Source organism: Zea mays, chromosome 3, assembly GCF_902167145.1.
Source record: "Zea mays cultivar B73 chromosome 3, Zm-B73-REFERENCE-NAM-5.0, whole genome shotgun sequence".
NCBI classification, from domain to species: Eukaryota; Viridiplantae; Streptophyta; class Magnoliopsida; order Poales; family Poaceae; genus Zea; species Zea mays.
The window spans coordinates 162,946,199-162,959,719 of NC_050098.1; positions in this window are offsets into that span (position 1 = coordinate 162,946,199).

Below are 13,521 nucleotides of genomic sequence, written 5' to 3' on the forward strand. Positions count from 1 at the left end.
CTGGTCTAAGGCTATCTCCAACAACGTCCTCTAAATTTCATCTTCTAAAGAAATATTCTTCGTTCTTTACAGTATATTCTAAAAAATTCATCCTCTATATATCTACCGTCTCCAGCAACGTTCCCTAAATTTTGTCCTCTATATCCCATATTATATATTTTTTCTGACAACTGTGGGCCCGACTCATGCTCCAATGTCGTTGCCTCCTCCTATGAGCTCTTGGTCCCACGAGCTGCTTGTGGGCCATCCTCGTCGTATCAGCACTATGCCCCTGCTGGCCGGCTGCGTAGCGGACGCACAGAGAAACGCTAAATGTAGCACGCGTAGGCAGCGTCCGGTATTTTACCGGAGGCTGTACCGTCTGTTGCTGGACCAGCAAAGGAGCTCGACGTCCTGTAAATTTGGCGGACAGGACCACATACAGGTCCTTGTTGGACACAGTCTAAGTATGACACGAAATAAGTTCAATTGTGTCGTGCCGTGTCTCTGGCTCGGTCAGCCCACGGGGCCGGATCGGTCCGAAGCACGCTGTTCACAAAAACCAACTGAGTCACAAATGAAAATTCACACAATTCACATATTGTCGGGGACCATAATTAGGGGTACCCTCAAGACGCCTAATTCTCAGCTGGTAACCCCCATCAGCATAAAGCTGCAAAGGCCTGATGGGTACGATTAAGTCAGGGATCAGTCCACACGAGTGACTCGATCACGCTTCACCCGAGCCTAGCCTCGGCCAAGGGCAGCCGACCTCGAGAGACTTCCGTCTCGCCCGAGGCCCCCTTTTTATGGCGGACACATCACCGGCTCGCCCGAGGCCTTGGCTTCGCTCAGAAGCAACCTTGACTAAATCGCCGCACCGACTGACCAAATTGCAGGGGCATTTAACGCAAAGGTGGCCTGACACCTTTATCCTGACACGCGCCCCCGGCAGAGCCGAAGTGACCGCCGTCACTCCACCGCTCCACTGGCCAGTCTGACAGAAGGACAGCGCCGCCTGCGCCACTCCGACTGCAGTGCCACTCGACAGAGTGAGTCTGACAGGCAGCCAGGCCTTGCCAAAGGCGCCACGGCGAACTCCGCTCCGCTCGACCCCAGGGCTCGGACTCGGGCTAAGACCCGGAAGACGGCGAACTCCGCTCCGCCCGACCCCAGGGCTCGGACTCGGGCTAAGACCCGGAAGACGGCGAACTCCGCTCCGCCCGACCCCAGGGCTCGGACTCGGGCTAAGACCCGGAAGACGGCGAACTCCGCTCCGCCCGACCCTAGGGCTCGGACTCGGGCTAAGACCCGGAAGACGGCGAACTCCGCTCCGCCCGACCCCAGGGCTCGGACACGGGCTAAGACCCGGAAGACGGCGAACTCCGCTCCGCCCGACCCCAGGGCTCGGACTCGGGCTAAGACCCGGAAGACGACGAAACTCCGCCTCGCCCGACCCCAGGGCTCGGACTCCGCCCTGGCCTCGGCCGAACGACTTCCGCCTCGCCCGACCCCATGGCTCGGGCTCGGCCACGGCAACGGAAGGCAGACTCAACCTCGGCTTCGGAGGAACCCCCACGTCGCCCTGCCTAGAGCACAGACCGCCACGTCAACGGGAAGCGCCATCATCATCCTACCCCGAATCGACTCGGGACACGGAGAACAAGACCGGCGTCCCATCCGGCCAGCTCTGCCGGAGGGGCAATGATGGCGCTCCACAAGCTCTATGACGACGGCGGCCCCCAGCTCTCTTACGGAAGCAGGACAACGTCAGCAGGGACTCGACCGCTCCAACAGCTGTCCCTCCGCCAGGCTCCGCCGCACCTCCGACAGCCACGACATCACGCCAGCAGGGTGCCCAGATCTCTCCGGCTGCCACATTGGCATGTACCTAGGGCGCTAGCTCTCCCTCCGCTAGACACGTAGCACTCTGCTACACCCCCCATTGTACACCTGGATCCTCTCCTTACGACTATAAAAGGGAGGACCAGGGCCTTCTTAGAGAAGGTTGGCCGCGCGGGACCGAGGACGGGACAGGCGCTCTCTTGGGGCCGCTCGCTTCCCTCACCCGCGTGGACGCTTGTAACCCCCCTACTGCAAGCGCACCTGACCTGGGCGCGGGACGAACACGAAGGCCGCGGGACTTCCACCTCTCTCACGCTCGACTCCGGCCACCTCGCCTCTCCCCCCTTCGCGCTCGCCCACGCGCTCGACCCATCTGGGCTGGGGCACGCAGCACACTCACTCGTCGGCTTAGGGACCCCCCTATCTCGAAACGCCGACAGTTGGCGCGCCAGGTAGGGGCCTGCTGCGTGCTGACGAACAGCTCCCCGTCAAGCTCCAGATGGGCAGTCTCCAGCAACCTCTCCGGCCCGGGACGGTGCTTCGTTTCGGGACTCTTGAGTTCATGTCCTTCGACGGCAGCTACGACATGATACTTCTTCCACCACCGCGCGACTACGACAATGGCGGCCGACGACCCGCCCGCCGGCGGCGGAATCGACGACGTCTTCCCCGCGTGGTGGAAGGGCAACATTCGGGCTCGCTCCGTTCTCTCCCCCGCCAACGGAGGAGGAGGCGGGGCCGTCAAGGCCAGGTGGGAGGCCGCGCTTCGTCGGCCGTCGAGCGAATCGACGCCCCCGACGCCCCGACGGAAGGCACGCCGGACGTCGACCTCGCGTTCAAGACGGAGGCAAGCGCCGTCCCCCCGCGGCACGCTGACCCCGAGCAAGAAGACGACGCCGGCGCGCTCGCGGAAAGCCTGCAGGACGTCGCCCTCGAACCAGAGTTGACGGTGCAACCAGTCCCCGATGTGACTACGTCGCTCCTCGTCGACAAAAAGGTACCGACTAACTCCCATCTTGCGTCATTTCGACTCGGCCTCAACCCGCCAAACGACCTCGTTTTGGCGGGCGCTCTCATTGAGGCGAGTGCAACCCCACTGAGGTTCCGTATGCGGTCGCCTTGGGACCGACTGACGGACGTCTCGACCTACGGGCCCTCTGGGTCCGAGGAAGATGACGATCCCAGCATCGCTTGGGATTTCTCCGGACTTGGCAACCCCAGTGTCGTGCGGGACTTCATGACCGCATGTGACTACTGCCTATCCGACTGTTCCGATGGAAGCCGCAACCTTGGCGACGAGAGCTGCGGCCCAAGCCGCGAATGTTTCCACATCGAGCTAGGGGATCCCTCCGAAGGCAACCATCTTGGCATGCCGGAGGACGGTGATCTCCCTAGGCCGGTGCCTCGCGCCGACATCCCACGGGAGCTAGCTGTGGTCCCCGCTCCGGCGGGGGGTTACGACCCACAACTCGAGCAAGTCCGCGAGGTGCAGGCCAGTTTCAACGAGGGAACAGGAGCGCTTGAGCCGATCCGTCGGGACATCGGACAGGCGTGGGTGGGCCAACCCCTGGCCGGAGAAATACGTCACCTGCCCCAAGGTCTCCAGCACCGCGTCGCCAACGATGTCAGGATCAGGCCGCCGCCCGCATCCAGCGGGGTTGGTCAGAACCTGGCAACCGCAGCAATGCTCATCCGCGCGATGTCGGAGCCGTCAACCACCGAGGGTCGGCGAATCCAGGGAGAACTCAAGAATCTCCTGGAAGGCGCTGCGGCCCGGCGGGCCGAGAGCACTGCCTCCCGAAGGCAAGGTTATCCCTCGGAACCTCATGTCGCGACTTCCCGATTCATGCGGGAAGCCTCGGTCTACACCGGGCGCACGCGCAACACCGCGCCTGCGGCCCCGGGCCACCTCGGCAACGAGCACCATCGACGCGACCGTCGGGCTCACCTCGACGAAAGGGTGCGCCGAGGCTACCACCCCAGGCGTGGGGGGCGCTACGACAGCGGGGAGGATCGGAGTCCCTCGCCCGAACCACCCGGTCCGCAGGCCTTCAGTCGGGCCATCCGACGGGCGCCATTCCCGACCCGGTTCCGACCCCCGACTACTATCACAAAGTACTCGGGGGAAACGAGACCGGAACTGTGGCTCGCGGACTACCGCCTTGCCTGCTGATAGTCGCCTAGAGGGGGGGTGAATAGGGCGAAACTGAAATTTACAAATATAAACACAACTACAAGCCGGGTTAGCGTTAGAAATATAAACGAGTCCGCGAGAGAGGGCGCAAAACAAATCCCAAGCTAATAAACAAGTGAGACACGGAGATTTGCTTTACCGAGGTTCGGTTCTTGCAAACCTACTCCCCGTTGAGGAGGCCACAAAGGCCGGGTCTCTTTCAACCCTTCCCTCTCTCAAACGATCCCGCGGATCGAGTGAGCTTTCTCTTCTCAATCACTTGGAACACAAAGTTCCCACAAGGACCACCACAAGATTGGTGTCTCTTGCCTTAATTACAAGTGAGTTTGATTGCAAAGAAAGGATCAAGAAAGAAGAAAGCAATCCAAGCGCAAGAGCTCGAAAGAACACAAGCAAATCACTCTCTCTAATCACTATGGCGTTGTGTGGAGTTTGGAGAGGATTTGATCTCTTTGGTGTGTCTTGAATTGAATGCTAGAGCTCTTGTAGTAGTTGGGAAGTGGAAAACTTGGATGAAATGAATGGTGGGGTGGTTGGGGTATTTATAGCCCCAACCACCAAATGTGGCCGTTGGGAGGCTGTCTGTTCGATGGCGCACCTGGACAGTCCGGTGCACACCGGACAGTCCGGTGCCCCCTGCCACGTCATCACTGCCGTTGGATTCTGACCGTTGGAGCTCCTGACTTGTGGGCCCTGCCTGGGTGTCCGGTGCACAGCGGACAGGTACTGTTTGCTGTCCGGTGTGCCAGCATGGGCGATTCTGACTCCTGTGCGCGCTGCGCGCGCATTTATTGCTCTACAGAGAGCCGTTGGCGCGGAGGTAGCCGTTGCTCCGGAGTCGCACCGGACAGTCCGGTGCACACCAGAACAGTCCGGTGAATTATAGTGGACTAGCCGTTGGAGTTTTCCCGAAGCTGGCGAGTTCCTGAGGCCGACCTCCCTTGGCGCACCGGACACTGTCCGGTGTACACCGGACAGTCCGGTGAATTATAGCCGAGTCGCCTCTGGGAATTCCCGAAGGTGGAGAGTTTGAGCTGGAGTCCTCTGGTGCACCGGACACTGTCCGGTGGTGCACCGGACACTGTCCGGTGTGCACCGGACAGTCCGGTGCTCCCAGACCAGAGGGCCTTCGGTTCCCACTTAGCTCCATTGTTGAATCCAAAACTTGGTCTTTTTATTGGCTGAGTGTGAACCTTTTACACCTGTGTAATCTATACACTCGGGCAAGCTTAGTTAGTCCAAATGTTTGTGTTGGGCAATTCAACCACCAAAATTAATTAGGGACTAGGTGTAAGCCTAATTCCCTTTCACCTGCCAACTGGGTGGAACGGACGACGACAACCTCATCATCCGTAACCTCCCCCTGTTCCTCTCCGACACTGCTCGCGCCTGGTTGGAGCACCTGCCTCCGGGGCAGATCTCCAACTGGGACGACTTGGTCCAAGCCTTCGCTGGCAATTTCCAGGGCACATACGTGCGCCCCGGGAATTCTTGGGACCTTCGAAGCTGTCGGCAACAGCCGGGGGAGCCGCTTCGGGACTACATCCGGCGATTCTCGAAGCAGCGCACCGAGCTGCCCAACATCACCGACTCGGATGTCATCGGCGCGTTCCTCGCCGGCACCACTTGCCGCGACCTGGTGAGCAAGCTGGGTCGCAAAACCCCCACCAGGGCGAGCGAGCTGATGGACATCGCCACCAAGTTCGCCTCTGGCCAGGAGGCGGTCGAGGCTATCTTCCGAAAGGACAAGCAGCCCCAGGGCCGCCCATCGGAAGAAGCTCCCGAGGCGTCTGCTCCGCGCGGCGCCAAGAAGAAAGGCAAGAAGAAGTCGCAATCGAAACGCGACGCCGCTGACGCGGACCTTGTCGCCGCCGCCGAGTATAGGAACCCTCGGAAGCCCCCCGGAGGTGCAAACCTCTTCGACAAGATGCTCAAGGAGCCGTGCCCCTACCATCAGGGGCCCGTCAAGCACACCCTCGAGGAGTGCGTTATGCTTCGGCGTCACTTCCATAGGGCCGGGCCACCCGCCGAGGGTGGCAGGACCCGCGACGACGACAAGAACGAAGATCACCTAGCAGGAGAATTCCCCGAGGTCCGCGACTGCTTCATGATCTATGGAGGGCATGCGGCGAATACCTCGGCTCGGCACCGCAAGCAAGAGCGCCGGGAGGTCTGCTCGGTGAAGGTGGCGGCGCTAGTCTACCTAGACTGGTCCGACAAGCCCATCACTTTCGACCAGGCCGACCACCCCGATCATGTGCCGAGCCCGGGGAAATACCCGCTCATCGTCGACCCCGTTGTCGGCGATGTCAGGCTCACCAAGGTCCTGATGGATGGGGGCAGCTGCCTCAACATCATCTACGCCGAGACCCTCAAGCTCCTGCGCGTCGATCTGTCCTCCGTCCGAGCAGGCGCTGCGCCCTTCCACGGGATCATCCCTGGGAAGCGCGTCCAGCCCCTCGGGCGACTCGACCTCCCCGTCTGCTTCGGGACACCCTCCAACTTCCGAAGGGAGACCCTGACGTTCGAGGTGGTCGGGTTCCGAGGAACCTACCACGCCGTGCTAGGGAGGCCATGCTACGCGAAGTTCATGGCCGTCCCCAACTACACCTACTTGAAGCTCAAGATGCCGGGCCCCAACGAGGTCATCACCGTCGGCCCCACGTACAAACACGCGTTCGAATGCGACGTGGAGTGCGTGGAGTACGCCGAGGCCCTCGCCGAGTCCGAGGCCCTCATCGCCGACCTGGAGAACCTCTCCAAGGAGGTGCCAGACGTGAAGCGCCACGCCGGCAACTTCGAGCCAGCGGAGACGGTCAAGGCCGTCCCTCTCGACCCCAGTGGCGACACCACCAAGCAGGTCCGGATCGGTTCCGGGCTCGACCCCAAATAGGAAGCAGTGCTGGTCGACTTTCTCCGCGCGAACGCCGACGTCTTTGCGTGGAGTCCCTCGGACATGCCCGGCATACCGAGGGATGTCGCCGAGCACTCGCTGGATATTCGGGCCGGAGCCCGACCCGTCAGGCAGCCTCTGCGCCGATTCGACGAGGAGAAGCGCAGAGTGATTGGCGAAGAGATCCACAAGCTAATGGCAGCAGGGTTCATCAAAGAGGTATTCCATCCCGAATGGCTTGCCAACCCTGTGCTTGTGAGGAAGAAAGGGGGGAAATGGCGGATGTGTGTAGACTACACTGGTCTCAACAAAGCATGTCCGAAGGTTCCCTACCCTCTGCCTCGCATCGACCAAATCGTGGATTCCACCGCTGGGTGCGAAACCCTGTCCTTCCTCGATGCCTACTCAGGGTATCACCAGATCCGGATGAAAGAGTCCGACCAGCTCGCGACTTCTTTCATCACGCCGTTCGGCATGTACTGCTATGTCACCATGCCGTTCGGTTTGAGGAATGCGGGCGCGACGTACCAGCGGTGCATGAACCATGTGTTCGGCGAACACATCGGTCGCACAGTCGAGGCCTACGTCGATGACATCGTAGTCAAGACAAGGAAGGCTTCCGACCTCCTCTCCGACCTTGAAGTGACATTCCGGTGTCTCAAGGCGAAAGGAGTCAAGCTTAATCCTGAGAAGTGTGTCTTCGGGGTGCCCCGAGGCATGCTCCTAGGGTTCATCGTCTCCGAGCGAGGCATCGAAGCCAACCCGGAGAAGATCGCGGCCATCACCGGCATGGGACCCATCAAGGACTTAAAAGGGGTACAGAGGGTCATGGGATGCCTCGCGGCCCTGAGCCGCTTCATCTCACGCCTCGGCGAAAGAGGTCTGCCTCTGTACCGCCTCTTAAGGAAGGCCGAGTGTTTCGCTTGGACCCCTGAGGCCGAGGAAGCCCTCGGCAACCTGAAGGCGCTCCTTACAAAGGCGCCTGTCTTGGTGCCCCCGGCGGACGGAGAAGCCCTCTTGATCTACGTCGCCGCGACCACTCAGGTGGTTAGCGCCGCGATTGTGGTCGAAAGGCAAGAGGAAGGGCATGCATTGCCCGTTCAGAGGCCGGTCTACTTCATCAGCGAAGTGCTGTCCGAGACTAAGATCCGCTACCCACAAGTTCAAAAGCTGCTGTATGCTGTGATCCTGACAAGGCGGAAGCTGCAACACTACTTCGAGTCTCATCCGGTAACTGTGGTGTCATCTTTCCCCCTGGGGGAGATCATCCAGTGCCGAGAGGCCTCGGGCAGGATCGCAAAATGGGCGGTGGAAATCATGGGCGAAACGATCTCGTTCGCCCCTCGGAAGGCCATCAAGTCCCAGGTGTTGGCGGATTTCGTGGCCGAATGGGTCGACACCCAGCTGCCAACGACTCCGATCCAACCGGAGCTCTGGACCATGTTTTTCGACGGGTCGCTGATGAAGACGGGGGCCGGCGCAGGCCTGCTCTTCATCTCGCCCCTCGGAAAGCACTTGCGCTACGTGATGCGCCTCCATTTCCCGGCGTCCAACAATGTGGCCGAGTACGAAGCTCTGGTCAACGGATTGCGGATCGCCATCGAGCTAGGGGTCAGACGCCTCGACGCCCGCGGTGATTCGCAGCTCGTCATCGACCAAGTCATGAAGAACTCCCACTGCCGCGACCCGAAGATGGAGGCCTACTGCGACGAGGTTCGGCGCCTGGAAGACAAGTTCTTCGGGCTCGAGCTCAACCACATCGCTCGGCGCTACAACGAAACCGCAGACGAGCTGGCTAAGATAGCCTCGGGGCGAACGACAGTCCCCCCGGACGTCTTCTCCCGGGATCTGCATCAACCCTCCGTCAAGCTCGACGACGCGCCCGAGCCCGAGGTACCCTCGGCTCAGCCTGAGGTACCCTCGGCTCAGCCCGAGGTACCCTCGGCACAGCCCGAGGTACCCTCGGCCCCCGAGGGCGAGGCACTGAACGTCGAGGAAGGGCAGAGCGGGGCCACGCCAGATCAAGATTGGCAGGCCCCGTACCTGCAATATCTCCGCCGAGGAGAGCTACCCCTCGACCAAGTCGAGGCTCGGCGGGTAGCGCGACGCGCCAAGTCATTCGTCTTGCTGGGCGACGAAGAGGAGCTCTACCATCGCAGCCCCTCGGGCATCCTCCAGCGTTGCATCTCCATCGTCGAAGGTCGGGAACTGCTGCAAGAAATACACTCGGGGGCTTGCGGCCACCACGCAGCGCCCCGAGCCCTTGTCGGAAATGCTTTCCGGCAAGGCTTCTACTGGCCAACGGCGGTGGCTGACGCCACTAGAATTGTCCGCACCTGCGAAGGGTGCCAATTCTATGCGAAGCGGACGCACCTGCCCGCTCAGGCTCTGCAGACAATACCCGTCACTTGGCCCTTCGCTGTATGGGGTCTGGACCTCGTCGGTCCCTTGCAGAAGGCGCCCGGGGGCTACACGCACCTGCTGGTCGCCATCGACAAATTCTCCAAGTGGATCGAGGTCCGACCTCTGAACAGCATCAGGTCCGAGCAGGCGGTGGCGTTCTTCACCAACATCATCCATCGCTTCGGGGTCCCGAACTCCATCATCACCGACAACGGCACCCAGTTCACCGGCAAAAAATTCTTGGATTTTTGCGAGGATCACCATATCCGGGTGGACTGGGCCGCCGTGGCTCATCCCATGTCGAATGGGCAAGTAGAGCGTGCCAACGGCATGATTCTACAAGGGCTCAAGCCTCGGATCTACAACGACCTCAACAAATTCGGCAAGCAATGGATGAAGGAACTCCCCTCGGTGGTCTGGAGCCTAAGGACGACGCCGAGTCGTGCCACGGGCTTCACGCCGTTTTTCCTGGTCTACGGGGCTGAAGCTATCTTGCCCACTGACCTGGAATACGGCTCCCCGAGGGTGAGGGCCTACACCGAACAAAGCAACCAAGCTAGCCGAGAGGAATCGCTGGACCAGCTGGAGGAAGCTCGGGACAGGGCCTTACTACACTCGGCGCGGTACCAACAGTCCCTGCGACGCTACCACGCCCGAGGGGTCCGGTCCCGAGAACTCCAGGTGGGCGATCTGGTGCTTCGGCTGCGGCAAGACGCCCGAGGGAGGCACAAGCTCACGCCCCCTGGGAAGGGCCATTCGTCATCGCCAAAGTTCTGAAGCCCGTAACATACAAGCTGGCCAACCATCAAGGCGAGATCTACGGCAACGCTTGGAACATCAAACAGCTACGTCGCTTCTACCCTTAAGATGTTTTCAAGTTGTTCATATACCTCGCACCTACACAAAGTTTAGTCGTCAAGGAAGGGTCGGCTTAGCCTCGGCAAAGCCCGACCCTCCCTCGGGGGCTAAAAGGGGGGAGACCCCCTCTGCGTCGAATTTTTCCTCGAAAAAGGATCTCTTTTTAGCAGGATTTCTTTCGTGCTTCTCGACTACTTCGGAAAGCGGATCCTGGAAACGACGGAGTACACGTAAGCAGCCAAGGCTGACCGAGCCGAGGGACTCCTACGCCTCCGGGATACAGATACCTCACTCATCACCTTCCGCGATAAGTAACTTGCGCTCGGATAAAGCGACTCCGTGGACCGAACAAGTCTTCACGTTCGGAAGCTCTCCTGCCGAAGCAGTCCTTCAAGCTTTCTCGACTAAGTCGGGGACAGGGCCTCATGGACGGGTGAAAGTACGCGTAAGCGGCAAGGCCGACCGAGCCGAGGGATTCCCACGCCTCTGGGATACGGATACCTCACTCGTCCCTTCCGCGAAAAGCAACTCTCGCTCACACAAACATCCCTGTTACCGACAGAGTCCAGATGCTCGAAACAAGAGGAAAAAAGGCGCAGCTTCGCAAGCGTGGCGAGGGTGTGTTTTTTCTGGCCTCGGCGGCCGCAGAAAGCACACGCTACAAGATGATCTGATCCTGCAGGCTCGGGTCTTCACGCTGAAGGGAGCCGTAGCACCCTCGGCATCGACGACGTCTTCAGCAAAGCCCGACCCAGCCTCGGGCGACGACGCGGCCCAGGGACTCCTCCGGGAATCCGGCCCGAGCAGGCGGCTCGACCGGTTACCCCTGGGGCCTCGGTCAACCGGCTTCCAAGGGCGCCAGCCCGACCCGAGGCCTCGACTGATCGACTTCGGCGTCGGCTCCGCTGACGGACAACACGACTAGGCTCCGGCCAACCAGGTTCCCATTCTCGAGCCAACTCCGCCTCTGTTCATACTGATATCGCTACCCCTGGCCTCGGTCCACCGAAGGGCGGCCGAGGGGTCTCTTTAACTAAGCTAGAGGAACCCCAGACAACAAGGCCGAACGGGCCGAGGGATTCCTACGCCTCCGGGATACGGATACCTCACCCGTCACCTTGACACGGGGCGACTCATGCTTGGTAAAGCGGTTCAGATAATCAACAGGCGAGACTTAGTGCTCGAAAATGAGGAAAAAACACGGCTCCGTGCCGAAATTACATACATGTTCAGGCCCCGACAGCCGCAATGAACAAAAAACACTGGCATTCGAAGTGCCATTACGAACGGAACTCCGGTTCCCCCTCCGCAGGCACGAACGACCCCACTCCGAGGGGGAAGGCCTGCGGAGCAGCTGAAGGCCGACGAATGGTGCGCCGTCACCTGCTCCAGCAGCGGCGACGACGACGCCTTCTGCTCCGAGGGACCAAGCAGCGGCAACGCCGACCTCAGGCTAGATGCCGCTGCCAGGAGGCCCCCGCCCATGCCAAAACTCGTAAGGCAAGGACGGGCAGAAGGCCGTAGAGTTGGAGGTCAGCCCGTGGCCGGCCCCGGCTATCTCGCCGGCAGCAGAACCTCTTCAAGCTGCCGTGGCGGATGCCGGCACCGCGAGCGGCTCCGAAGCCACCCGCGCCTGAAAGCCAGGCACGCTGCAGCTGCCAGCGCCACGGACGACGGCCGCCTTTCCCTCCGATCACTGAGTGAAGGAGCGGGCCGCCGCCCACGCGGGGGCCGACCTCAACTCGGCGCACTCCCCTCCCCAGCCCTGGTGATGAAAATCCTTGAGGCTGAGGGAGGGGAAGAGGCCGCAGCCCGGCTCGCTTTCCCCCACCATCAAGCCGGAGGTCGCCATCTCAGGTGACCGCCGGCGGAGGGGAGCAGCCGGGCAGCATGATGAAAATCCTTGAAGCCGAACGATGGCTGAGAGGTACCAACTCCCATGGAGTTGCGTTCCTCCAACGAGGAGGCGGAAAGGCGGCGGATACCCCCCATCCGGGGGCTTGGAAGATGGGAAGACACGACGCTTAAGGGAGGAAGAAGACATGGTTGCCTTCCGAAAGGAGTCTCCCTCCTTTTAAAGGCAACTCTCCCTACGTGCGCCCCCAGGCGCCACGGGCTGAGTCTTCTCCAACACGCTCCAAGGCCCTCCCCTGCGACTCGGGGGCTGGGTCCCGCATGTCATGCAAGCCGGCTCAGGGCAGAAGAAGCCAGACCGCCGCGCGTGGTGCGCACGACCGTCCAGCGGTTACAAGCGACCCCCCATTTTCGCCCAGACCAACGGGCAGAAGGGGCGGGCAGCCATGCAAGCGGCATGCAACCGCGCCAGATGGGCGCGCTTCTCCGACTTCTGACACGCCAGCTTGGGAACCCAGGCCCACGCATCGAGCAACCGGCACGCCAGCTGCTGCATGCGAGCAACCGCACCGCCACTTGTGCCACCATCGCGCCTCTTCGGTTGCGGAGCCAATGCCACTACTCGAGGCGACCCAACAGCGCCAGCCTGGCGCATCGGTCAAAGCAACCGAAAGTGGGCCGGCAGTAATAGCGGTGGCAGGCGGGCGGGCGCAGCGGTCACGTCGTCAGCCAGGCTCACGTCCCATCCTGGGACAGCAAGAGAGCCTCCTCTCACGGCGTGGAGACGGTGCACCCGTGACCCGTTCCTCGAACGGATCGCACGCGCGCAACGGCCGCCCCGCCAACCACTCGCCCCGTCGCATTAACTCCGCGGCGGGACACGCGGCGCCTCTGGCAGGAGGAGCGCGCGACGCTTCACCTTCGCCGTAATAACCGCGTCAGAAAAGGTACGCCACGTCGTCCGATTTCGTATCCTTTTCCGTTTTCCTCTTTCTCTATCTCTTGCAACAGGGACCGGGGAAGGGGGATACCCCGAAAGGGATCCTTCTCCGCGAAGGAACCGGGCTCCGAGCCCCCCACTACTGATCAGGGGTTCGAAGGCTGGCCCTCTGAAGGGTTCAACAGCCGCCTAAGATCGCGTGGGCCCGACACCCACTACTGGTCAGGGGTTCGAAGGCCAGCCCCCCGAAGGGTTCCATGGCCGCCTCAGGCTACTCGGGCTCCGCGCCCATTACTGATCAGGGGTTCGAAGGCTGGCCCCCGAAGGGTTCACAGTCGCCTCAGACACCGAGCAAGGGATGACCAGGGGTACGTTCGATACATAACCGAGGCTCGGGCTGCGCTCCCGAGGTACCCTAGGACATTTCCGAGACCAGCGGGAACGATCTTGTAACGGAATCCCATCGGAGGGAGGCATCGAGCCCTCGGACCCCGTCGCCAGGGGACCGGGTCCGGCAAATCACCCGCAGGTACTTTTGGGCGTGCCTCTGGGCCC